Source organism: Onychomys torridus, chromosome 6, assembly GCF_903995425.1.
Source record: "Onychomys torridus chromosome 6, mOncTor1.1, whole genome shotgun sequence".
NCBI classification, from domain to species: Eukaryota; Metazoa; Chordata; class Mammalia; order Rodentia; family Cricetidae; genus Onychomys; species Onychomys torridus.
The window spans coordinates 126234681-126259594 of record NC_050448.1 but is presented as its reverse complement, the minus strand read 5'-3'; positions in this window follow the sequence as shown (position 1 = coordinate 126259594).

Here is a 24914-nt window from a genome sequence, read left to right as displayed (position 1 = left end):
AATCTCTCTCTCTCTCTCTCTCTCTCTCTCTCTCTCTCTCTCTCTCACACACACACACACACACACACACACATACACACACACATATGTACATAAGATAATAAAAATGATTTTCAATTAAATTAAAAAAGAAATTTAGCATTGTACCATTATAATATTTTATGTGCATAAAAGTCACCTTTTGAGGCATGTTCTTAATTTGTACATAACAAAGTTGTTTTGGTAAGGGTTAGGATTAGAAAAGCTTTTCATTGGTTATTATATATTTTGGAAATGACTGAACTCATAAATAATTCCAAGTACAGGAATAAAGTGAATATTTTAAAGTTTTTCTTTATACACACACAGTTATTATTAAATGATAAAATGATCATGAAATAAATGCTCAAAGAAAGCATAAAATTTGTTTTTCTGAAGCCACAAGTCATGGAGAAATCTTTTAGTAACCTGAGGGAGAGTATGTACTCAAATTTATTATAAGAGAATGTTTTACATTTTTAATTTCCCCCAGAAGCTCATCATAAAGTGTCCCATTTACTGAAGTCTAAGTTGGCATCTGAAATGATGTTTTGTAAACCCATCGCTGAAGCGAACAGCAGCAGGAGCTGGGGACATGCCGGATGAAGCAAGCACTCAGCCTAGCTCAGAAGCCTCTGTAACAAGTTGGACCATTTAACTTTTCCAAGTGTGGATAATGCTTTATTTATTTATTTGCTAAAGTTTTTTGCTGTTGACAATCTGCACCATTTGGATATAGAAATCTCCACAATAAAATATTTTATCAGTAAATAAAATTGAAGACTAAAAGAAAAGAACATAAATAATCACATGGCTTACTTAGTTTTCATTTGTCAAAGGGTTTAGAAAATGGCCAATCTTGCTTTTACCAATTAATCACAATACATAAAAAAAAAAAATGTGTCTACCAGGATTCTTCATCAAGATACTAGACATTGCTCACATTTAAATTTTTTCCCCTAATGAGATGTTTGAGATTCCCACTGTTTCTTCTCTGTAGTTCACAGAGGGTAGATGTTGTCTGCATTATTCATTATTGAAATGTTGGTGTCTCTTGGTTAGACTCTACAGTCAAAACATTTCCCCTCACTAACCCTGTGTCTCCCATAGACATCATGAATTATGGAGTGTGCAAATCTCTCCATTATAACATCAGCAATTCTGGCAAGCTAGTCTGCTATTTTTATTAAATGCTGCTCATCCTCCACGTGGGCTGCTGATTTTAAGTTAATTATAAAACAGAGATGAACACACATTCAATTTGTAAAGTATTTTTCCAATTAAAAATAGTGTAGGAGACCACACCATATAAAATGATTTCTGCATGGTTCCACACATCAAGATCTAATATTTTACTCCAAATTGTGTAAAATGACACAAACTGCAGAACTGTTGAAGTATTTTATTCAGGTGGAGTCACACTGGGAAAAAAATAAGTATTCTATTCTTTTTTGTCATTTTTCCTTTGTTACCAGGTGTTCACTTGTATACAGGTGTACATGTGAGCACATGAGGGTGGATGTGTGCATGTGTGGTCAAGTGGGTGGAGGTGTGCATGTGTGTACATATGTGGGTATGTGTGGAGGTGTACATGCATGTGCAGGTGTGCAGATGTGTGCAGGTATGTGTTCACTTACCAGTCTTTTTCATAAGGCACCTGTAGCAGGGATCTTAACAGGTCTTATTAATAAGATCAAAACTGAGGCCAGCTATGGGGTGAATGCTGGAAGATCAGAGAGACAGAACAAGCCACAGCTACCTCACCTCGCCAGTTCCTCAGCTGGTCTTGTTTCCTCAGACTGGAAGCCTCTGTGTCCTCATCCAGAATGCATCTCAGCTGAATTGCTGCTCCAAAGCCTAAAAGCTTAACCAGCCAAATGCTGAACCAGCCAAATGCTGAACCAGCCAAATGCTGCTAGTTTCTGGTCTTCATGCCTTGTATATCTTTCTCTTTCTGCTGTCACTCCCTGGGATTAAAGGCGTGTGTCACCATGCCTGGCTGTTTCTATTGTAACCTTGAATTTAGAGATTTGAGGGATTTCAGCCTCTGGAATGCTAGGATTAAAGGCGTGAGTGCCACCATTTTCTAGCCTAAGTATCTAGTGACTTTTCTGTTCTGACCCCACATAAGCTTATTAGGGTACACAATATTTGGGGGAACACAATATCACCACAGGCACCATCTACCTTGTGTTTTAGACATGGTCATTCTTTCACTGGCCAACATCTCACCAATTGTGCTAGGGTAGCTGACCAAGCAGATCCAGAGATCTGCCTGTCTATACTTCTCCAGTCTGCAATTAGAATCACACACCAATATAAGATTTGATTTTCTTTTTTGTTTCTTTTTCCTTTTCTTTTGCTTAATGATTGACCTACAAGTCAAACTTTGTCTAAGTTCTTGCAAGGCATCGACCACACCCATATATTATTTTTATAAATAGATTTATAATTCTTCAACAACCTTGAATAAATCTTCCTTATGTAGACTTAGCAGGATATATTTTGGGAATATATATACATATGAAATAAAAAAAGAGGCCATGGATTCATGAACTTGAAGAAAACAAAGATGGCATATGGGAATGTTTGGAAAGAGAAAAGAGAAAGAAGAAATGTTATAATTATCTTATAATCTCAAAAATAAAACAGTTCAGTTGCTATATTCGCTAAATAGTTTATTAAGAAAAAGTCCATGTGAACTTATTTTAATAAAAAATTTTAATGCATGGTTCACTTTCATTTAACAGCAAATGTAGCAATCCTTAACTCAAAGGTTTCCTTTAAGTATCGCACAGCCTCTGAGCTAACTGCCTTTTTTTCAAATAACATTTTGGTTTTTACAGATGGTCTTTGTTAAGTTAAAATTGCCTCCTTTTCTTCTCCATGGATTTTTTTTGGCAAAGAAATGTTGATCACAATAATCATGCAGTGATTGAAGTTACCCTTTCTAAACTTCCTGGCATTCCTGTTTACATAATTAGTTTATTAACTGTTAGGTGATGAAGAAGAAAAACCATACTATTTTTGCTAAAATTACAATGGAAAATTAGGTCTTTTTCTTTATTCTATCCTTCATTTGCCAGCTTCAAGTTGTTAATATATAAAAAGAATACTCCTCTATTTTAATTATTATCAATTAAAAAAGAAGAAACTAGCCTACAGAATTATAAGCTGAAAGTCAAGTAGGCATTTCTCAGATCAGCTGCTTATTCAGAAACTACCAGTTAATTCAGAACACTGTTGTACAGACTGGGGTCACTTTTATCTTTCACTTTTGGAAATGATACACTAGTAATTTTTCATATCATATTTAAAGCTGCAATATACAAAATACTATCAGACCCTTTAGAGGTTCAAAACTGAAATGACCATATTTTCATTTACAAAGGTGTCAATGGTATTGAATAACTGAAGTAGATAAGTTAGTGACTAGTACGTCCAACTGAAGCAAGTAAAGCTTACACTATTGTCCTTACAGAAAAATCACTTGATGTATCTGATTTTAGCACCTGGGTTCTGTGTCCTCTCAGAACTTGTTTGGGATCAGTCACACAGTCAGCAGTAAACAGCACTGGCTGCTGTCTCGGAAGAGAGGGTTCATTTCCTGGCACCTCTGCCTTCCAAGCAAGCAAGTGCTGTTTACTACTGTTTGAGCAACCCCTAACAAGTTCTGAAAGGTAGAAACATCTGTGACTGCAACAGCAAGGCTTCCCACACCATCTTCTAGCCTCTAGAGACAGCTGCACACATGCCTTTCACACACACACACACACACACACACACACACACACACACACCACAAATAAACATAAAACTTAACCTAGATAAATTAAGTGTGTGTTAAAAAAAGCAATACTTATCAATATGTTTGTTGCTTACTTCTCTAGTCTACAAAGTGTTTTCAAAATCACTCCAGAATTTATCCTTTACTTAAATTTAGTGATGAGGAGGATCAGAATTTATTTTAATCCCTTTATGGGCAAGGAATATGGAAATCTGACAGATTGAAGAACATGCCAGAAATATCACATTATAAGGTTTAATCATCATATCTAATAAAACATGCCAATATTAATTACTTAATCCAAGAAAAATCCATTGCTTGCTTCTTATAGGCTATGTCTCAGTTTCCCTGATACTAAGGGCCCAGTTCTTAAAATGTCAGGTTGACTTATACTTTATCCTCACTTTTATGTGACATCTATTGTCTTTTTTTTTTTTTTTTTTTTTTTTTTTTTTTGCCAGAGCTGATGACCAAACCCAGGGCCTTGTGCTTGCTAGGCAAGGGCTCTACCACTGAGCTAAATCCCCAACCCCTTCTATTGTCATTTTAATGTTAACCACTAAAGAAGGGAATTATATTGTGTGGAAGTCTTTAGTAGTCAAAGCTGAGAATAGTCACAGGCTTGTTGTATATCCTGTGGGCCAAAACACAGAATATGGCCAGTGACAAAATCACACTAAAAAATGAGTTGGGGATAGAGTTATATTATTTTATTATTATTTGTGGCTGTGTAAAAAAAAAAAATCCTAAAATCTTAATGCTCCAAGGATAGACTAATCACTCTTTTGAGTAACTCAAAAGTCACCTGGCTGTGGCTGGATCACTTTTAAGATGTCTTTTCTTGTGGCTACAGTTTAATGTTGGCTGGTAAGGTAATTCAAACAGCCTAATCAAAGGCCTTCAGATTTAAGGAGAGTCTCTTATTTAAGTGAATATTACATTGTTTGTTGGTATAGTAATACCTAGGACTTGAGGAGACAACATCTGCAAGTAGGCTTATAAGGTGGAAGTTGTCCGTATGGTAGGTGAGCTAGTAAACAAATTCTGAGAGAAACCATCCTAAGAGACATGAAGCAGATGCTGTCTACTCAGGGTTGGTATCAGGAACAGGGGCCAACTCTGCCATGGCACATTTATGACATCTCCTCAAAACAATAGAAACAGGCACTGTCTTTTGTATGGCCATGTCCATCGATGAGTAGGTGAACAGCAATGCTACAACCACCCAACCACCACAGGAGAAGGAGATGCAAGCTCTGCCTGTGGTTCAGTAAGGAAACAAAACAGACTGGTAAATAACTGGCCTGTTTCTGCCACATCCTATTATCATGATACACACCCAGGAAGTAACCTCCATGATCATGATTACCCTGCAGAATAATTAAATAATCAAATTGGAATGAACTCATATGATTAGTTTTTCAGCCATTCTCCTCAACCAGGGGCCACTGAGTAATGACATTAAGCTAATCGCTCTTTACCCTGAATTATTTACCATTCCTTTAACACAGACTGCTCCTCCACACACACACACACTAGGCAATGTAAATTAAGCATCTTTCCTCATTAGCAAAATACTTTCTTTTTCTTATCAGAAAGGGATTATTTTCCAATGGAAATGGAATTGCCTTTTTTAAAAAAAAAAAAACAAAAAAAAAAAACTCCTATTAGCATCTACAAGTACAGGTTTTACGTAACAAAAAAAATAAATAGTACATCTTCTGGAGAGATCAAATCAGAACAAAATAAATGAAGCAATCTTCTCAGTACAACATATGACAAAGAGGTCCTAACATTACTGCGTTTCCCAGGTACTGGAATATGTATGAAGGCTGTTACTATCCCAGTTGGGAAGACCATATTGTAGGTGAGGGCACATTTCCGAACATGTCTGAGTATGCAGCATATGGTTTCTTCCTGTTATAGCTAGACTATCTTTGAGAGTCAAAGAATGAAAAGCAGCATTGCTGTGGCCTTGAACCAGCTCACTGGTACTTTTCTTGCTTCCTTAAAGTTCTGGACTGTCTGATTTGAGTTTGTGATCATTATGCTAATTGTTTTCAGGAACTTAACAAACAATTCCCAGTATCTCAGTGACTTATGGCCTCAAAATTTATTTCTTGCTCATATTGTTTGCTAAAACATCTCCTCTACTGTCTTGGTTACACAGATTGCCTAAAACCATTTTCTTTCAACATATAGCTTTCCTAGTTATGATTGAATAGGGGAAAGAGGACTGTCAAAAATGTGCCACAAGCCAAATGAGGTACATAGTTTCCACTCCTGTTTTCATTGGCCATAAGTAAACCACATGAAATAAACACAACTATGGGATGGTTCTAATATCTAATATTTTCATTGAAGTAAGACGTTGAGACTGCCTCTTGTTAGGATCCTCTTTTCTCTGAGTCAATACTCAGAAAAAAAAAGGATGAGTTGCTCTAATATAAGGACAATGTATCCTGTTTATCAAGGACGAATATTTTTAATGGCAGTAGAAGAACTAAGTCAGATACTCTGGAAATGTATCTTAGTGCTACCATATCCAGAGGTAAAGGGGAAGTAAGGATTCAAATGCAGTGAGGAATGATCACAGTTGTTATCTATTGCTACTGTCACCTGATCTAAGGTACATGAGTCCACTGTGATGAAAACCGATAGAGCTCAATTTCACTAAATAAAATTAGAATCTGGGTTTCTGGAAGGGTTCAGATATACAAATATACTGCAAACATCTGTGTTGCCCAAGGAGGCAGTTTGAGACACAGTGGAATCTGTTTTGTTCATCACCCACCTCAAGGGAGGAAAGCCTATACCAGGTTCTTGCTTAAATCACATTGACTGAAAATCTACAGGTCAGAACAGATTATATACCAACTCATGATAACTGTTACAAGGAAACAGGCCATTGCTTCACTGGGATGAGTTACAAAATTACAAGATGAAGGACATGAACAAGCAGTTTTGAAAAAGAAAATTATACATTGGACGAAATGATACATTCAAGAAATACTACTACATAATACTATTACCACAAATAATGAAACTTGGATGTTAACAAAGACTGATGGCACTTTGTTCAGAGTGAAAAAGAATAGAGGATTTGAAGTGAAATTGAACAGACATAAATGATTGCATTCATGGTAACTCACTAGTTTCCAATACCAGAAGATTTCAAGTTCGGTCACTTTACCTGCAATCCTTAGATTCTAACTCCATTGTTGGCACCAGGAAGGTGGACGGAGCATAATCACTCATTACAAGATAAAAGTCATGTCAATAAAATTTTATCTGTTTCTTCACCATGCCAGGACAAATATTAGTCTTTATTTCTCATGTTTACAGACTGCTGTGGTTGGTGCATTCTTTGAAAAACACATGTTGACACTACTTGAAAGTCTGCTATAACTGGGAGCCTGAAGGGTCATACAAAGGTATGACAAAGTGCTCATGACAGAATAATTTTGTTATGACAGGAACTGTTCATTATTATGAAGACAAACTTATTTCTCATCATTCTGAAGGCTTCAAATTCCAAGAACATCTGATCAAAGGTGCCAGGCTGAATCCAGAATGGCAGGGGCCATTGTATGCTGAGAGAGCACTCAAAAAATAGAGAAAAGAAAAGAAGAAAGCATGTTCATGCACAATGGCAGGTGTAAAGCATTCCCTGCAACTCTGATTAGCTCCTAAAAGGATGAAATATGTTCTGCTTTTATGACTCAGAATTAAAGATTTGTAACTGTTTAGTATCCCCTCAGGCTCACAAGCAGCTGCTTCTGTCTCCTGTTCCTCCTGTTCCTCCTCCTCTTCCTTCTCTTCATCTTCCTAGTCCTCTTTCTCCTCCTCCTTTGTACTTTCTTCATTCTGAGGATACTTAAGCCATTATAAAGATGTCCTCCAGCTTTTCCCCTTTCCTCTTCTGTGTTCAGGAAATATGTTCAGTTGGTGTGATAGAAATTCCATTAAGCTAAAGTGAACACAAGAAAGAAGAGAAAGAAGAACAAATGATGAAGACTTCCCAAATGAGGTTAATGAAGGCTAATATTGATGCTAAACTTTTATTCTGAACACCAATTTTTATACTCACATTGAAGGCACTAAGGCATTTGATGTAGAAAACACACTTGACTAAAGCTAAGAGTATTGAAAAGGACATATAAATTCTATTTACTGAAGATATTAAATTGTCAACATTAGACACTCTTTCCAATATTTGATTCTGAGAACAAAAGCATGGCTATACTCAAGTTTTTCTTCCCGGAGAACACACATAGCCACACTGGGTTCTTCTTTTGGGGAATTTTTCTGTTCCCTTCCTGATTTTCTTGAGTAGATATAAACTAAGAGAAAGCACAGGAATGCCACTGAATTAAAGCTCTAACTTCTGTTCTCCTAGTTCAAAAGTAAGGTTTTATCATAGGGGTGGAAAATGGTCAGATACCTCCACAACCTCATAGAATAGGGTTGAGACCCTAACACTGAATCCATGCCTTGTTCTATTTTATAAGGAATATTAATATATATTTACAACTGAACTCAAAAGGTTCTTATACTTATTTGCATTCTGGGGAATGGCCAAATAGCTTTCTTCCTGATAATCATAATAAATAAATAAATAATAAATAAAATCCACTGAAAAGAATAGAAAAGCAAAATGCATATCTTCTAAAGTAAGTTTGTTTTTTGTGGCATGACAGCATTCAAATATTTTTATTAAAAATGAAAACCATGTAAAATTGTCTGTCGATATAGTTTGGATGTTAACTCTTACTAAGAATTCTAACAACAAGAAGTATTCTAGGCTTAACTATATATTATTTGTATTTATATGGGCAATTACTTAAAGTATTCACAGTCTCGGTGATTGGACTATAAATCCACCAGCCGCAGCTTAGCGACTCCCCTCACTCTCAGGAAGTCAACATGTAGATAGTGTTCTGTTTGGAAAATAAAAATCTTAAGCAGCTTTTGAGCACATTAATAAAAAGGTATAGTTCTAGCCATCAATGCTGATCCAACAAAAGACATGAAATTATAATATTTTATTTACTATATAGTATTAAGAAAAAGTAATGTCTAGTATAATATGTGAATTTAGGCTCTTGGCTTTAAGATCTTTTCCAACTGACTTTATCAATATGGACCTTCTTTGGTTGAATCCATTAAATGTGATTAAAACTTGAACTGAATAATTTTATGAGGTATTTTCTAAAGAAATAAAGTATCATTTGTTACCCTATAATTCTATCTGATTCTTCCCTGTGTTCTTGAACAGGACCAGATCATAATTTCTATAATGTAAGTATATATTTATATATTCCTTACTAAGGTATATTCTAAAATATTAATGCATATTATTATCACAGATTCTAAAATATAATATGATTATTGAAAAGAAACTATTAATAAGGAGAAGGTAAAATGTTAAACAGCAAACAAAACATTCTAGGAGCAAAATTTCATGTATTTTCAATATGGAAGTTAGGTGAGGACACCTCTAAAACAGTTTTGAAGTCTTAAAATGGGTTTTGTATTTTAAAATATAACCTCTAATAGTGTTTGTTAAAAATCACTTTAGAACTGTCAATTGTGCTTTCATTTTACATATGTGTGTAGGTCATAAAAGCCCAGTGTGTTTTCTAAACAGTCAAATTGCTTGTCAGCTGCTAAAAGGGCAGAATTAATGAGAAATTTATTTTATAGTCTGAAGATTAGCAGCCAAGGTCTGTTTTAACAAGTCCCTGGAAACATACATAGAGAGGAATTGTTTTGTGGTCAGACTGATACGCACGTTTTTTTTTTTTCATAATAAAATTCTTCTAGTTGAGGTGAAAAGTCAAACACACAAAAAACAAGAGCAGAGTTGTGTTTTTACACATCCTTGATTGTTACTAAAAGAGTCAGGGGGAAATATTCTACATCCTATTATGGTAGAATGACAGATGTTCAACAAAGTCCATGTGCTTTTTGTCCTAGGTTAACGCTGGATTCCATTCCTCAGTTGCCTTTGTACGTAGATGTGACCATATGCATTCATTCCACTAAGTGTGGGAAATAATCTACAAAATAATTACAGGCAAGACCATCTAAGGTGTTTGTAATCATATTCTTTTTCCTTAAAATTCATCTTTTCAGTGCTTGCAAGAACTCAGAAGACCTTGAGGAACCTGAAACAATAAATCAAATGAACCTGAATCAATAATGTATAAAAATTAGAAAATTATACAATGATAAGTTGTAAAGACAGGATGACAAATTTCCATGCACTGAAAGATGATGAATGTGTTAATCATAATGAGAATAAGGAAAACAGCACATGGAATCATAGAAAGAAGGAAAAAAAGGAAAAGCTAGATGTGAGTCAAAATAGCAGCAAAAGGAAGGCTGCTATCCTCAGCACAGATAGAAATTCCTTGCATGCAGCGCTTTACGGAATGCCTGGAGGATCTTTGGGACCACACCAGACGCCAGCTCACAAATGTAAGCCTAAATAACAAGCAGTTATGTAACTTGCCTCTATGGGTGCCACTTGTGGAGGCTTATAACCCTACAGTATGGGCTGGGGATTCAACAAGGCATCGAAACTCCCTTCTCTTCAAAGATGGCATTCAACCTGTGTAGGAAGACATTGCAAATGAAAATAGTATCTGATTGACCATTGGGCTGATCATGGAAACCTTTTATCCTGTTCAAGAGCAGCTTTGTGGGACTAAACTCTGTCTACTTTCATGAGGATAATGTCCCCATTTGTAATCTGACTGCCAGTGACAAGGCTACTACAGACTAAATTTGGGACACTTTCTCGCTCCTGTTTGTTCTGTCTGCCTCCTAAAGTACCAATATTTGTATTGTGAAAAGAGATACTCAAAAATTTCTCTCCTGAATGAAATTCAGTGGAAAAAAGTTCCATTGGACCTCTGATACTTTTAAACAAGTGTTAACTCTAACTAAATGGCTTCCAAATAATTTATCCATCTAACATGATAGCTAGACAGGAAAGATAACTACTAATTTAACCAATGTTCTAAGTGGATGCCCAGGAAACTTATGAGGGAATAGGAAAAAAATTACTTCAATTGTTGCATTAATTTGAATGGGAATTTTTTACAGCTGTTTAACATAGCACTTAGTAGCAGTTTGGTATTCTAGTATAACTTTATGTATTTGCAGATGGATAAAAGTCAATTAGAAGTTGACAGGTGTTGGCATGCTTGAAAAGTTTTAGATAAGATGACTGAAGATACAATTCCAGATAAAATGTTTACAAAATATTATCTGTTAAAATTGGTGACAGCGAACATTTGAAAAACTTGCCAGCTAAAGGATCCAAGGGAAATCCAAGGCACAAAGACATGTGATATATTCTATTTTCTAATTGGCAGCTGAGAATGTAGGTCAGGGCAGAGTGCCTTCCAAATGTACACTGTGAAATGTGTTCAATCCCCATTACCAGGTAGATAGGTAGGTAGATAATTGGAGAACATAGATAGATTATAGATAATAGATAGACAGACAAACAGACAGTTAGAATAGATAGATGATAGAAAGAAATTGGTGGGTGAGAGGGAGGATGCATGGGGAGGTGGATGGATGGACAGACAGAGACAGATGAATAAACTTCACATGTCAGCTGATTAAGGTATTTGCAATCAAGCATAGCAGCTTGTGTTCTGTCCTTAAAACTCATGTAAGAGAAGAACAGGACTGACATCCAGGAGTCGTCAATCTTATCTCCTCTCACCTCACTCTGGCACATATAACCTCATAATTTCCAGCATACAAATACAGAAAAAAATGAAAGAAAAACTATTTGGGAAGCAAGTGGTAGGTTTGTGCCAGTACATTATTGTCCATTTACTCTTATAGCCACTATAGCCTTGACATTTATTGCTGTGGGCCACAGGAAAATATTACAAGAACTCACCTGAAGGGATCAAGGAATTCATTCAGAGGAAGCCAAATTCCAAGGAACTTTTGGTGTTATTTGGCTTGTTATATATCAGCTGTCTTCTGTAATGAAAATCATGTGTGCCTTCCCAACTAATTTTTCTCTAAGAAGTGCTAGCAGTGTGGACTGGTCACTCTCTGGACATATACATTCAAGGTATTTGGAGAACAGCCTCAGGAAAGGCTTCCTTCCCCCCAGCCCATCCCTTTCTCCCCTTTCAGCATTGGAATCAGATATCTCTCTTAGCCACTTTCAAGGACTAACAGAAATAACAGTCCAGACCACCACATGCTAGTCTCCTGATTTAAGGTAAATTCCACAAGGAGACACCACCTAGGTCAGGTGGTCCTTAAGTAATAGCTTTATACAATTAGCTTGGACCCTACTTTCTTACAGCCTTACTAACTTTGTAGACCCCTAAATTCTTACCTAACCACCTCTGAGAATGTAGACTGAGCACATAGATCCCCCTTTTTCATATACTAACTGGTCATTAGCACTCAGTTGACCTCCTCTTTCACCACTCCCATTTTGGACTGTAAAAGAAAGCCTGGTGGTCACTGCCTGAGGAAAATTCTTCCCTGCCTTTGTGACCCCATAGAATTCAAGCCTGGTGACCTTGTTCAGCCAGAGAATTGCTATTGCTTAGGTTTATAACTGGATTCCTGAGATACTTAGAGAGAACTGAGAAATAAGAAGACAGAGAAGAGAAAAGAGAATGGAAGAACTAGATGGGGAAGAACTGGAGAGGAAAAAAATAGACATGGAAGAACTAGATTGAAAGGATGGAAGATAAGGAAGAGCCAGATGGGGAAGTATTAGCTGGATAAGAAAGAAATGAAAAGGACCTAAATGAGGCAGCATTAAAACAAGAGAATTAAGATAGAACTTAGAGGGAGTAGTAGATAAATATAGAGAGAAATCAGGCAATAAAGGAGCTAGGCACGAGAACAGAACTGAAGCTGTGTAAATAGGATGTTACCCCAGAGGAATTAAAGCAAGTGGGCTACAGAGTTTGGTGTGCTGAGATTTTATTTCCCCAAAATAGTCCTCTTTATTCATAGTTCTCTCTCCTGAGACCCTGGGATGTATAATATTAAGGCTGGTCCCTATAATATTGTACAAGAATTTATTTTGACACATAAAATGTGTGGAAGCATCACTATTTAGGTTCTGATACTGGAAGTGAGATTCCATGAACTTAGTTCATATTCTATCCCTATTACTAATTCATGTTCCCTCCTCCCCTTCCTACTGGTCTCCTTTCTCATCTCCAATCTTTTCTCTTGTACTTTCATGTCCTAAATACTTAAACTTAAGTTACATAGATGAGGATAAGCATGTGATGTTTTTCTTCCTGAATTTGTCTCATTTAAGTTAAAATGATGATCTCATCTATCCTGTTCATGCACCACATATATACTAGTCATCTGTTGAAGACTATCTGGACTGTTTGCAATTGTGGATATTACAAATAAAGTTTCTATAGCCACTGCTTATAGGTTTGTGTGTAAACATAAACTTTCATTTCTCTGTGACAAATGCATAAGTGTAGAATCACTAGGACATACTATAATTGAATGTTTAGCTTTCTAAGAAGTGCCTGTCAAATTGTTGTCCAAAATAACTATAATTTTATACAACAATTGCTGGTACATAAATGATACCATATAACTGACTCTTAATTGGTATTTGATATTCTCAGTATGGAGTGTTTTGGCAGGTACCTAAAACTGTCTCCTTGTAAGCTTAATTTCCATTGCCACAATGTCTAAAACTGGTGAACACAATTGCATGGACTTATTTACATCTGTCTGTCATCATAACTCAAGTGTCAGTTCATGTCTTCTCTGCTTTATTTTTGGTTTGTTTAGTTTGCCCTGAGTCTCAAAGTTCTTTATATATTCTAGATACTATTCCTTATTCATATATTCATTTAAAATTATTCTCTGTTAACCTATTGTTTTTAGTATATCTACTTCTCTAAAATTACAGTTGAGAAAAAAATGAAGTTTGTCATTTTAATTTTAAAATAAAATTAATCTGTGGTGGTATTGAGTTCCCTGAAATATTGTGTGTTCCTAGAAATAAACTTATCTGGGGTCAGAGAACAGGATGGCTACAATATTAAACATGAGGATAGGCAGTGGTAGCACACACCTTTAATCCTAACATTTCAGAGACAGAAATACCTCTGGCTCTCTGAGTTCAAGGCCAGATTAGAAACAGCCGTGCATGGTGACCCATGCTTTTAATCCCAGAAATCCAGCCTTTAATCCCAGGGAGTGGGAGCAGCAAGTAGAAAGATATATAAGACGTGAAGACCAGAAACTAGAAGCTTTTGGCTGGCTAAGCAATCTGGCTGGTTAAGCTTTAAGGCTTTGGAGCAACACAGTTCAGGTGATATTCATTGTGGATGAGGACTCAGAAGCTTGCAGTCTGAGGAAACAAGACCAGCTGAGGAACTGGTAGGGTGAGGAAGCTGTGGCTTGTTGTGTGTCTCTGATCTTCCAGAATTCACCCCAATAACTGGCCTCAGGTTTGGTCTTATTAATAAGACCTGTTAATATTGCTGCTACATTAATCCATAGAAAAGAGAGATAAAACACAGAGGTGATTTGTTATTTTTCTCATTGCTGTGAGAATATAAATAACAAAGACATTTTAAGAAATGAAGGTTTAGGGGCTGGGGATATGGCTCAGCGGTTAAGAGCACCTGACTACTCTTCCAGAGGTCTTGAGTTGAATTCCCAGTACCTCACTACCATCTGTAATGGGGATATGGCTCAGTGGTTAAGAGCACCTGACTACTCTTCCAGAGGTCTTGAGTTCAATTCCCAGTACCTCACTACCATCTGTAATGGAATCAGATTCCTTCTGGTGTGCATGAAGATAGAGCACTCATAAACATAAAAAAAATATATGGATAAATTAAAAGAAATGAAGGTTTATTTGGCTCACGATTTCAGAGTAAATGCCATTATAATAGTCAATGTATAATGGGGCATGAGGCAGCCATCTCATTGTGTCCACAAGCAGGAAGTGGGTATTTATACATGCTGGTGCTCACTTTCTTTCTTTCATTCAGTTTGGAACCTTATGGGATGCTGTCACTCACATTCAGATTTGATGATTCTCCCAGCCTTTCAGAAAACGTTTCTAGAAAGACTCCCACAGCTGTGTTTCCGTGGTGATTCTAACTTCCATGACACTTAACAGTTGTAACACAAATCTTAAATGGTCTCACTAATAAAAACAAACCAGGATCTGGACCAGAGGTGGGTGCCTGGGGCCACACCCAGAGAGGCCCTACACCTAGGTCCCATCCCTGGGAACCAGCCATTCTGGGGAAGACCTGCCCAACTTCCCCCCATGTTCTGGCCATTTGGCGGGCCCTGTGGGAAGGTTCTCCAAGACCCCTGGCAGACCCTACAATCTCCATGCCCTGCCCTTACACTCATCAGCCTTATACCCCAGCCACTTCCTGAGACTCAGAGACCAGCACCCAGCTCCCATTGAGGCAGCACTCCAATCTGGATCAGAGAGAGGCTCCCTAAATCTATCAGCTTTGTCTGGACCAAGTGAACTGATAATACAAAAAAAAAAAAAAAAAACCAAAACCCGAACCCTCAAGGAGATGGGCAGATGTCAAGGCAGAAGTACATACAACAAAATAAAGAGCAATACAGCATCACCAGAACCTAGCCCTTCTCCAATAGCTAGACCAGAATATCACGGAATGGAAGAAGCAGAAGGAAACAACCTTATAAATAACATCATGAAGAGGCTAGAACCTTATATAGAAGAAATCAAAAATAAGTGTAGGAACAGACAAACAAAAATGGGAAGAATGCTATAAAAAACTAGAGGAAAGGACAAATAAAGCCAAAGAAAACAATAAATCCCTGAAAGAAAATCAGAAAAAGGAATGAAACAGATGAGGGAAACAGTCCAAGACCTGAAGAGGGAAATAGAAAAAATGAGGAAGACACAAGCAGAGGGAATGCTGGAAATAGAAAATCTGAGTAAACGAACAGTAACTTCAGATGCAAGTATACCCAACAGAATGCAAGAGATGGAAGAGAGGATCTCTGGTGCTGAAGATACGTTAGAAGAAATAGATTCATCAGTCAAAGAAAACATTAAAGCCAACAAAGTCATGACCCAAAATGTCCAAGAAATTTGGGACACCATGAAAAGACCAAACCAACGAATAATAGGGATAAAGGAAGGAGAAGAATACCAACTCAAAGGCACAGACAATATATTTGACAAGATCATAGAAGAAAACTTTCCCAACTTAAAGAAGGAAATTCCTATGAAGATACAAGAAGCCTATAGAACACCAAACAGACTAGATCCCCCAAAAAATCCCCTCACCACATAATAATTAAACAACTAAATGTACAGAATAAAGAAAGAATATTAAAAGCAGTAAAGGAAAAAGGCCAAGTGACTTATAAAGGCAAACCCATCAAATAACACCTGATTTCTCAATAGAGACTTTGAAAGCCAGAAGGACCTGGACAGGTATAATGTAGACACTAAGAGACCAAGGATGCCAGCCTAGACTCATATACCCAGCAAAATTTTCAATCATTATGGATGGAGTGAAAAAGACATTCCAAGACAAAGCCAGATTTAAACAATACTTATCCACAAACCCAGCCCTACAGAAAGCACTAGAAGGAAAATTCCAACCTAAAGAAGTCAAATAGACCCTCGAAAACACAGGCAATAGATAACACCACAGCAGTAAACCCCAAAGAAGAGAAGTATAGATACACTACCACCAAAAAATAAAAAAAAGAAAGAAAAAATAATAACAGGAATGAACAGTCATTGGTCATTAATATCCCTTAATATCAATGGGCTTAATTCATCTATAAAAAGACACAGACTAACAGAATGGATATGAAAGCAGGACCCATCTTTCTGCTGCATACAAGAAACACACCTCAAATTCAAAGATAGAAACTACCTAAGAATAAAAGGCTGGGAAAAGACTTTCCAATCAAATGGTCTTAAGAAACAAGCTGGTGTAGCCATCCTAATATCCAGCAAAGTAGACTTCAAACTAAAATCAATCAGAAGAGATCATGAAGGATATTAAATACTCATCACAGGAAAGATCCACCAAGATGAAGTTTTATTTCTGAAAATTTATGCCCCAAACAAAAGGGCACCCACATATGTAAAAGAAACATTACTAAAGCTTAAGTCACATATAAAACCCCACACATTAATAGTGGAAGACTTCAACACACCACTTTCACCTCTGGACAGATCTGCCAAATTGAAACTTAACAGAGACATAAAGGACTTAACTGATGTTATGACTCAAATGGACTTAATTGATATCTACAGAACATTCCATCCGAACAAAAAAGAATATACCTTCTTCTCAGCACCCCATGGAACCTTCTCTAAAATAGACCACATACTTGGCCACAAAGCAAATCTCAACAGATAAAAAACATTTGGAATAACCTCCTGTATTCTGTTGGACCACCATGGCTCAAACTTAGATTTCAACAACAAAAACTACAGAAAACCTACAATCTTATGAAAACTGAATAATGCTCAACTGGATCATCAAAAATTCAACCAAGGAACTGATACTGCTTATAAACACCTTCAGCAACATAGCAGAATATATGATCAACTCAAAAAAATCAGTAGTCCCCCTATATACAATAGACAAACAGTCTGAGAAGGAAATCAAAGATACATCACCCTTTTAAATAGCCACAAATGATATAAAATACCTTGGGGTTACTCTAACTAAGCAAGTGACAAGAACTTTAAGTCCCTGTAAAAAGAAATTGAAGAAGATGTCAGAAAATGGAACGATCTCCTATGTTCATGGACAGGGAGGATTAACATAGTGAAAATGGCAATCTTACAAAAAGCAATCTACAGATTCAAAGTAATCTCCATCAAAATACCAACACAATTCTTCACAGACCTGGAAAGATTAACACTCAACTTCATATGGAAAAACAAAAACCAGGATATCCAAAGAATTCTGTACAATAAAACAACCTCTGGAGGTATCATGATCCCTGACTTCAAGCTCTACTATAGAGCTACAGTAATAAAAACAGGTTGGTACTGGCATAAAAACCAACATGGACCAATGGAATCAAATTGAAGACACTGACATTAATCCACACACCTATGAACATATAATTTTTGACAGAGAAGCCAAAACTGTACCGTGGAAAAGAGAAAGCATCTTCAACAAATGGTGCTGGTATAACTGGATGTCAACATGTTGAAGGCTGCAAATAGATCCATGTCTGTCACTGTGCACAAAATTTAAGTCCAAGTGGATCAAAGACCTCAACATAAATCAGTTACTCTGAACCTGATAGTAGAGAAAGTAGGAAGTAGTCTTGAATGCATTGGCATAGGAGGTCACTTCCTAAATATAACACCAGTAGCACAGACACTGAGAGAAACAATCAATTAATTGGACTTCTTGAAACTGAGAAGCTTTTGTAGGGCAAAGGACATGGTCAACAAGACAAAGTGACAGCCTACAGAATGGGAAAAGGTCTTCACCAACCCCACATCTGACAGAGGGCTGATATCCAAAATATATAAGGAACTCAAGAAATTAGACATCAAAATGCCCAACAGTCCAATTAAGAAATGGGCTATAGAACTAAACAGAGAATTCTCAATAGAGGAAGTTCAAATGGCTGAAAGACATTTAAGGAATTGCTCAACATTTCTAATTATCCTGGAAATGCAAATCAGAATGACTCCGAGATACCACCTTACATCTGTCAAAATGGCTAAAATCAAAAACACTGAAGACAGCTTATGCTGGAGAGGATGTGGAGCAAGGGGAACTCTCCTCCACTGCCAGTGGGAATGCAAGCTTGTACAGCCACTTTGGAAATCAATATGGCCCTTCCTTAGAAAACTGGAAATCCATCTCCTCGAAGACCCAGCTATATCACTCTTGGGCATATACCCAAGGAATGCTCAATCATACCACAAGGGCATTTGCTCAGCTATGTTCATATTAGCATTGTTTATAATAGCCAGAACATGGAAACAACCTAGATGCCCTTCAACTAAAGAATGGATAAAGAAAATGTGGTTCATATACACAATGGAGTACTATTCAGCAGAGAAAAACAATGACATCATGAGGTTTGCAAGCAAATGGATGGATCTAGAAAAAATTGATCCTGAGTGAGGTAACCCAGACTCAAAAAGACAAACACGGTATGTACTCACTCATAGGAGGATACTAGATGTAAAATAAAGATGACTAGACTGCTACACAACTCCAGGGAGGCTACCTAGAAAACAGGACCCTAAGAAAGACACATGGATGGCCCATTGACAGAGAAATGGATGAGATCTACATGAACAACCTGGACGTGAGTGGGGGTAATGCAGGGCAAGTTTCGAGGGAAAGAGAGCTTAGGGGAACAAGAGATCCCAGCTGGATCACTAACAGAAAGGGAGAACAAGGAATAACAGACCATGATAAATGAAGACCACATGAGAACAGGAAGAAGAAAAATGCTAGAGAGGCCCCCAGAAATCCACAATGATACCTCCACTGTAGACTACTGGCAATAGTCAAGAGAAAGCCCAAACTCACCTAGTCTGGTGATCAGATGGCCAAACACTCTAACTGGTGTGCTAAAATTCTCATCCAATAACTGATGGAAGTGGATGCAGAGATCCTCACGCAGGCCCCAGGTGGAGCTCCAGGAGTCCAATTGGCAAGAAAGAGAAGGGAGTGTTTGAGCGAGAATAGTTGAGACCAAGATTGCAGAAAGCACAGGGACAAATAGCCAAACTAATGGAAACACATGAATTATGAACCAAAAGCTGTGGAGCCCCCAAACGGATCAGGCCTTCTGGATAATTGAGACAGTTGAATGGCTTGAAATGTTTGGGAGACACTCAGGCAATGGGACTGGGACCTGTTCTTAGTGCATGAGCTGGCTGTTTGGAACCTTGGGCTTACACAGGGACACTTTGCTCAGCCTGGAAGGAGGGGACTGGACCTGCCTGTACTGAATCTACCATGTTGAGTTAAATCCCCAGGGGAGTCTTTGCCCTGGATTTGATGGGAATGGGGGGGAGGGGTTGGGGAGAAGTTTGGGGGGGAGGACAGGGGAACCCATGGCTAATGTATAAAATTAAAACACAAATATCTGTATTAAAAAATTCAAACAAACAAACAAACAAACAACAACAACAACAACAACAAAACAGGAGCCAAATATTAAGGTGAATTCTGAAATATCAGAGAAGTACAACAAACCACAGCTAACCTCACCTCGCCAACTTCTCAGCCAATTCTGTTTCTTCAAACTGGAAGACTCTGAGTCTCCACCTGAATGGTTCTCAGCAGAAGGCTAAAGGTTTAAAAGCCTCTAGTTTCTGGTCCTTGTACCTTATATTCCTTTCTGCTTCTTGCCATAATTTTCTGGGATTAAAATCTGTCCCTTTCTCAAACAAGACATGAGATTTCAAGTTCTGGGATTAAAGGTATGTGTCACCTTGTCTGCCTGTTTCTAAGATGGCCTTGAACTCACAGAGATCTAAATGGATCTCTGCCTCTGGAATGATAGGATTAAAGGCATGTGCTACCATTGCCTAATCTCTCTGTTTAATATAGTGGCTGTTCTATTTGCTGACCACCAGGCAAGTTTATTGGGGTGCACATTATGTCAGCCACAGACAGTGAAGGGTAATGATCACCAGTTGCTTTCATCATCACATGGCTAGTAAACTGCAAAACAATATTTCAGAAAGTGAGTGTTTTCAAGACAGAGAAGAATGAAAAATAATTTTGATGCAATGAGAATACTAAGTCCCTGAAGGAAAAGAAAGACTTTGTATAGTTAACATAGGGAGAGTCAATATTTGGAATGTGGAAAACAAAGTAAGTGTTGAAGAAATAATTTGATACTAGATGCAAGCCATGATTTGGGGGCCTGGATAGCAGCCATGTGTCTATGAAAATTATCTGTGCATATGGCTATTGCTTTGAGTATATCAATTCCAATAATAGTTAAGCCTGCGTATAAAAGACCTTGTTATGTGCTTTGCCACTGCATATCATGACAGGCCCACTTTTTATAATGCACTATATAAGCAAAATCACTGTTTCCCTCATAAGTCACCATCATGCACTCATAATTAAAGTTGACATGCTCATATAATCAAAGACAAATGACAAAGATAGAAAAAAGAAGAGTTCCTTTTCTTGCCTCTAATATGAAAAATTTTAAAGTCTTAAGGTCTTTTTCAAACTCCCATCTTACCATTCATCCAGCTAACATATATTCTGCCCAGATTACCTGCAAAGCATTGTACAAAACTTTCAAGATTTTGAAATGAAACACTGGGCCGTTCCATTAGAGAACTCCACTCTAGAATTTGAGCAAAGGGCATAAGTGGTAAAGTAGCAGTATCAGGCACTGCATCTTTTCATAGAGCCTAAATTTTAGGGAATGTTCAGGAGGATAAGACAGCTTAATCTTCATTTTTCACATATTATTCAACTTTCTAGAAATTGACCACTTGGTTCTATTTAAGTTCAACTGCTCTCTAAAAAAAAAAAAAAAAAAAAAAAAGTCCTGCAATGAAATTAACTCTAATCAAATAATTGATTTTCAGGAATGACATAAAAAGATATTTATAGGGTAAGAAATCCATGTAAACAGGCCTGAGTGAGTCCTCTAGAAAATGTTAGAGTCCTTAAAGTTCTCAGTCAAGTTTAAAAATTACAAAAAGAGAGTTTCAAAATATAATGGTCACCTGAATCAAAGGGAAAAATAAAATTGCTTTGAACCATAGTAAAATATGTGATTGGAGCCTATAATTTAGCAATTTTATAGCATAAAAAGATCTTATGAAATACTAATGACCAAATTGCCAAGAAGTGAGGTGGGTGGTTTTTGGTCATTTAGTGGGTTATGTAAGTTTGTCATCATTTAGGGGAAATATGGGAATATAGGATAAAAATACAACTATTAACCTCAAATATTTTACATTGGTATGGACTTTAGTATATTGATATAAATTTAAAGTTTTTTTATACAAATGTATGTTTCTACTCTAGTTTGGGGTATTGTGCTTAAATGGCTCATTAAAAATATAATGTATAATTAAGAAATATAGGTTAATAGTCTTCTATGATAATCAAACTTATAGTCATTTTAGGTATGTTTTCAAGGTTAAACAGATATACTAGATAGATAAATGATTTTCAAATATTTCAAAATCTTTCAGAATATTACATTTAAAATGTTTTCTTAACACGGGGCATTTCATGATAGTGAGACACTTCTTCTACCGGCAGCACCAATATACTTCATAAAAGGATGATGGGCATAGAAGAACCTACATATGGGGTTTCCTTTCGTTATGGCAAAGCTAACCATTTGGGCAAGAAACTACTGCTGTGGGATGTTCTGTATGTCACATGTGTTGCCATGATTGGTTAAAATAAATAAAGTGCTGATTGGCCAGTAGCCAGGCAGGAAGGATAGGGTAGGCGGGACAAGGAGGAGGAGAATTGTGGGAAGTAGAAGGCTGGGTGGGAGTCACTGCCAGCCACCTCCATGACAAGTGAGATGTAAGGTACTGGTAAGCCATGAGTCACGTGGCAATTTATAGACTAACAGAAATGGGTTAATTTAAGATATAAGAACTGATACCAAGAAGCCTGCCATGGCTATACAGTTTGTAAACAATATAAGTCTCTATATGTTTACTTGGTTGGGTCTGAGCAGCTGTGGGACTGGTGGGTAAGAGAGATTTGTCTTGACTGTGGGCCAGGCAGGAAAACTATAACTACAAACTACCCTTGCCTCAACTGCTGACAGTATGCTGTACAAACTGGAAAAGCAAGACACATGCACACAAAAGACTGTCAAACTTTATCAATATAAGACAGGACAGTCTTTCAAAGTTTCTGGTTCATAGAAAAGTCTGTCAGACTTTCTGTAGGACATATGGGAAAGCAACTGATTAACTTTCACAAAACAAGGTGGGATATAGCTCTTCAAAATCCTGATTCATAGAAGTGTCTGCCAGATAGTCTAGGCCTGCAGGTCAAAGATTGCAAACTACAATGTTACAGAGGAAATTTGGGTAACTGTTGAGGCAGCCAGATTTCTGCCTTTTTTTTTTTTAAGACAAAGTTTCTCTGTGTAGTTTTGGTGCCTGTACTGGATCTCACTCTGTACACCAGGCTGGCCTCAAACTCACAGAGATCTGCCTGGCTCTACCTCCCAAGTGCTGGGATTAAAGGCATGTGTCACTGCTGCCTGGTGATTTCTGTCATTTCTATAATTTTGGAAGTAGATTATACTGTACTTCATGTTAATTCAGGTAATAATGTATACTTTGGAGTCTTTCATGAAGTTGAAGACTAAATAGTTATAGTTACAGTTTTTGTAAATTACAATAGAAGGTAAATTAGATACAAAGATTTGGATTCTTCAAGACAGAATACATAATGGAATGATTTCTACAAATTTGCCAAATTCAAAGGGAATGGATAATGTAAATGTAATTCTGACTTGATAATTTTTTTGGTGTATATAGTTTTACTATGTTAAAGTTAAAAACCTTTTTTTTTCGTTTAGACAGAAAATGTTTTGAAATATTATTTTAACTGGGCAAAGGTTTGTTACATTTGTTTATGTTATATTTGTTTAACAACATAAGGACATATGTTTAGTTATTAAAGAGGTGTTGCATTTGTTTCTCCTTGCCTGCCTAAGGCATCTGATTGGTTTAATAGAGAGCTGAATAGCCAAGAGATAGTCAGAGAAAGAATATTTTGGGCAGGCAGGCAGAGAGAATAATTAATAGGAGGAAACTAAGTTATAGAGAGAGGAGGAAAAGAAGAAGAGATAAAGTTGAAAGAGTTAGACACACCCAGGGCCAGAAACCAGACAGCCTGTAGTCAGACAGAACTAGAGAAGCAGGAAAATAAAACATACAGAAAGAAAGGTACAAAGCTATGAAGCAAAGGGCAGATAAAGAGAAACAGGTTAATTTAATTTAAAAGGGCTACCCAGAAATGAGCCTAAGCTGGGCTGAGCATTAATTACTAATAGGTCTCCATGTCATTATTTGAGAGCTGGTTAGTGGCTCAAAAGAAAAAGCCTGGTACAAAACATAGTCCCTCTCAAATCAGTAAGAAAACTTCTTTGCAACAGAGAACTCTATAGAAAACCACAACCAATCAAAATGCAGAGTTGTAGAGGACAGTCCCAATTGACTTTACAAAAATACTTCTTCACCTAATACTTAGAGAAAGTTGTGGCATTTCAAATGTTTTAATAACATAGATTTTTTTTTATGACAATGAAACATATCTGCTCCTGTCATGCAATTCAGAGAAGATGATGGGCACTGAAGAAACTCCATATGGAGTTTACTTTATTTGTGTCAAAAGTAAGCCATTGGGCAAGAAAGTGCCTTGCTTCAACTTCTGAGAGTATGCTGTTCAAAATGGACAAGCAGGACACAAAAGAAAGGACTGCTGAACCTTGCCAAGACAAGGTAGGAAGGTCCATTAGAAAATCACACTTTAAAGATGAGTCTGTCAGATATACTAGGCCTGTAGACCAAAGATCAATACCCCAACATTGCAGAGAAATCTTGGGTGACTGTCCTGGTAGCCATCTGTTTCTGTCATTACTCACATTTTTTGGAAGACACTTATTTGTACTTCCTGCTTACTTAGGTAATATTATTTCCTTCTTGGGTCTCTGAGGGAGTCGAAGATTAGATAATTATAGTTATAGCTTTTATTGTTAACAAATTCAGAAAAGAAACTCACTAAAGCTGTATAAAATGTACAAGTTTGAAAGACATCAAAAGATCGTGTTCAGTTGGTAATACAAGTTAGGATTGAAAGTGATTTAGGTACAATATTTTAGACTCACTAAAATCATAAATAATGGAGTATTTCCTCTGAATGTGTCAAATGTTAATGGACTGGACATTGTTAATATAATTCTTGACTGTATATTATATATCGTTTTTTATATTAGTTATAACCTTCTTTTATTATTTTATACAGAAAAAGGGGAAATGTGGTGATATGTTATGTAGCCTAATAAACTTGCCTGAGGATCAGTGGACAGAGCCAGCCAC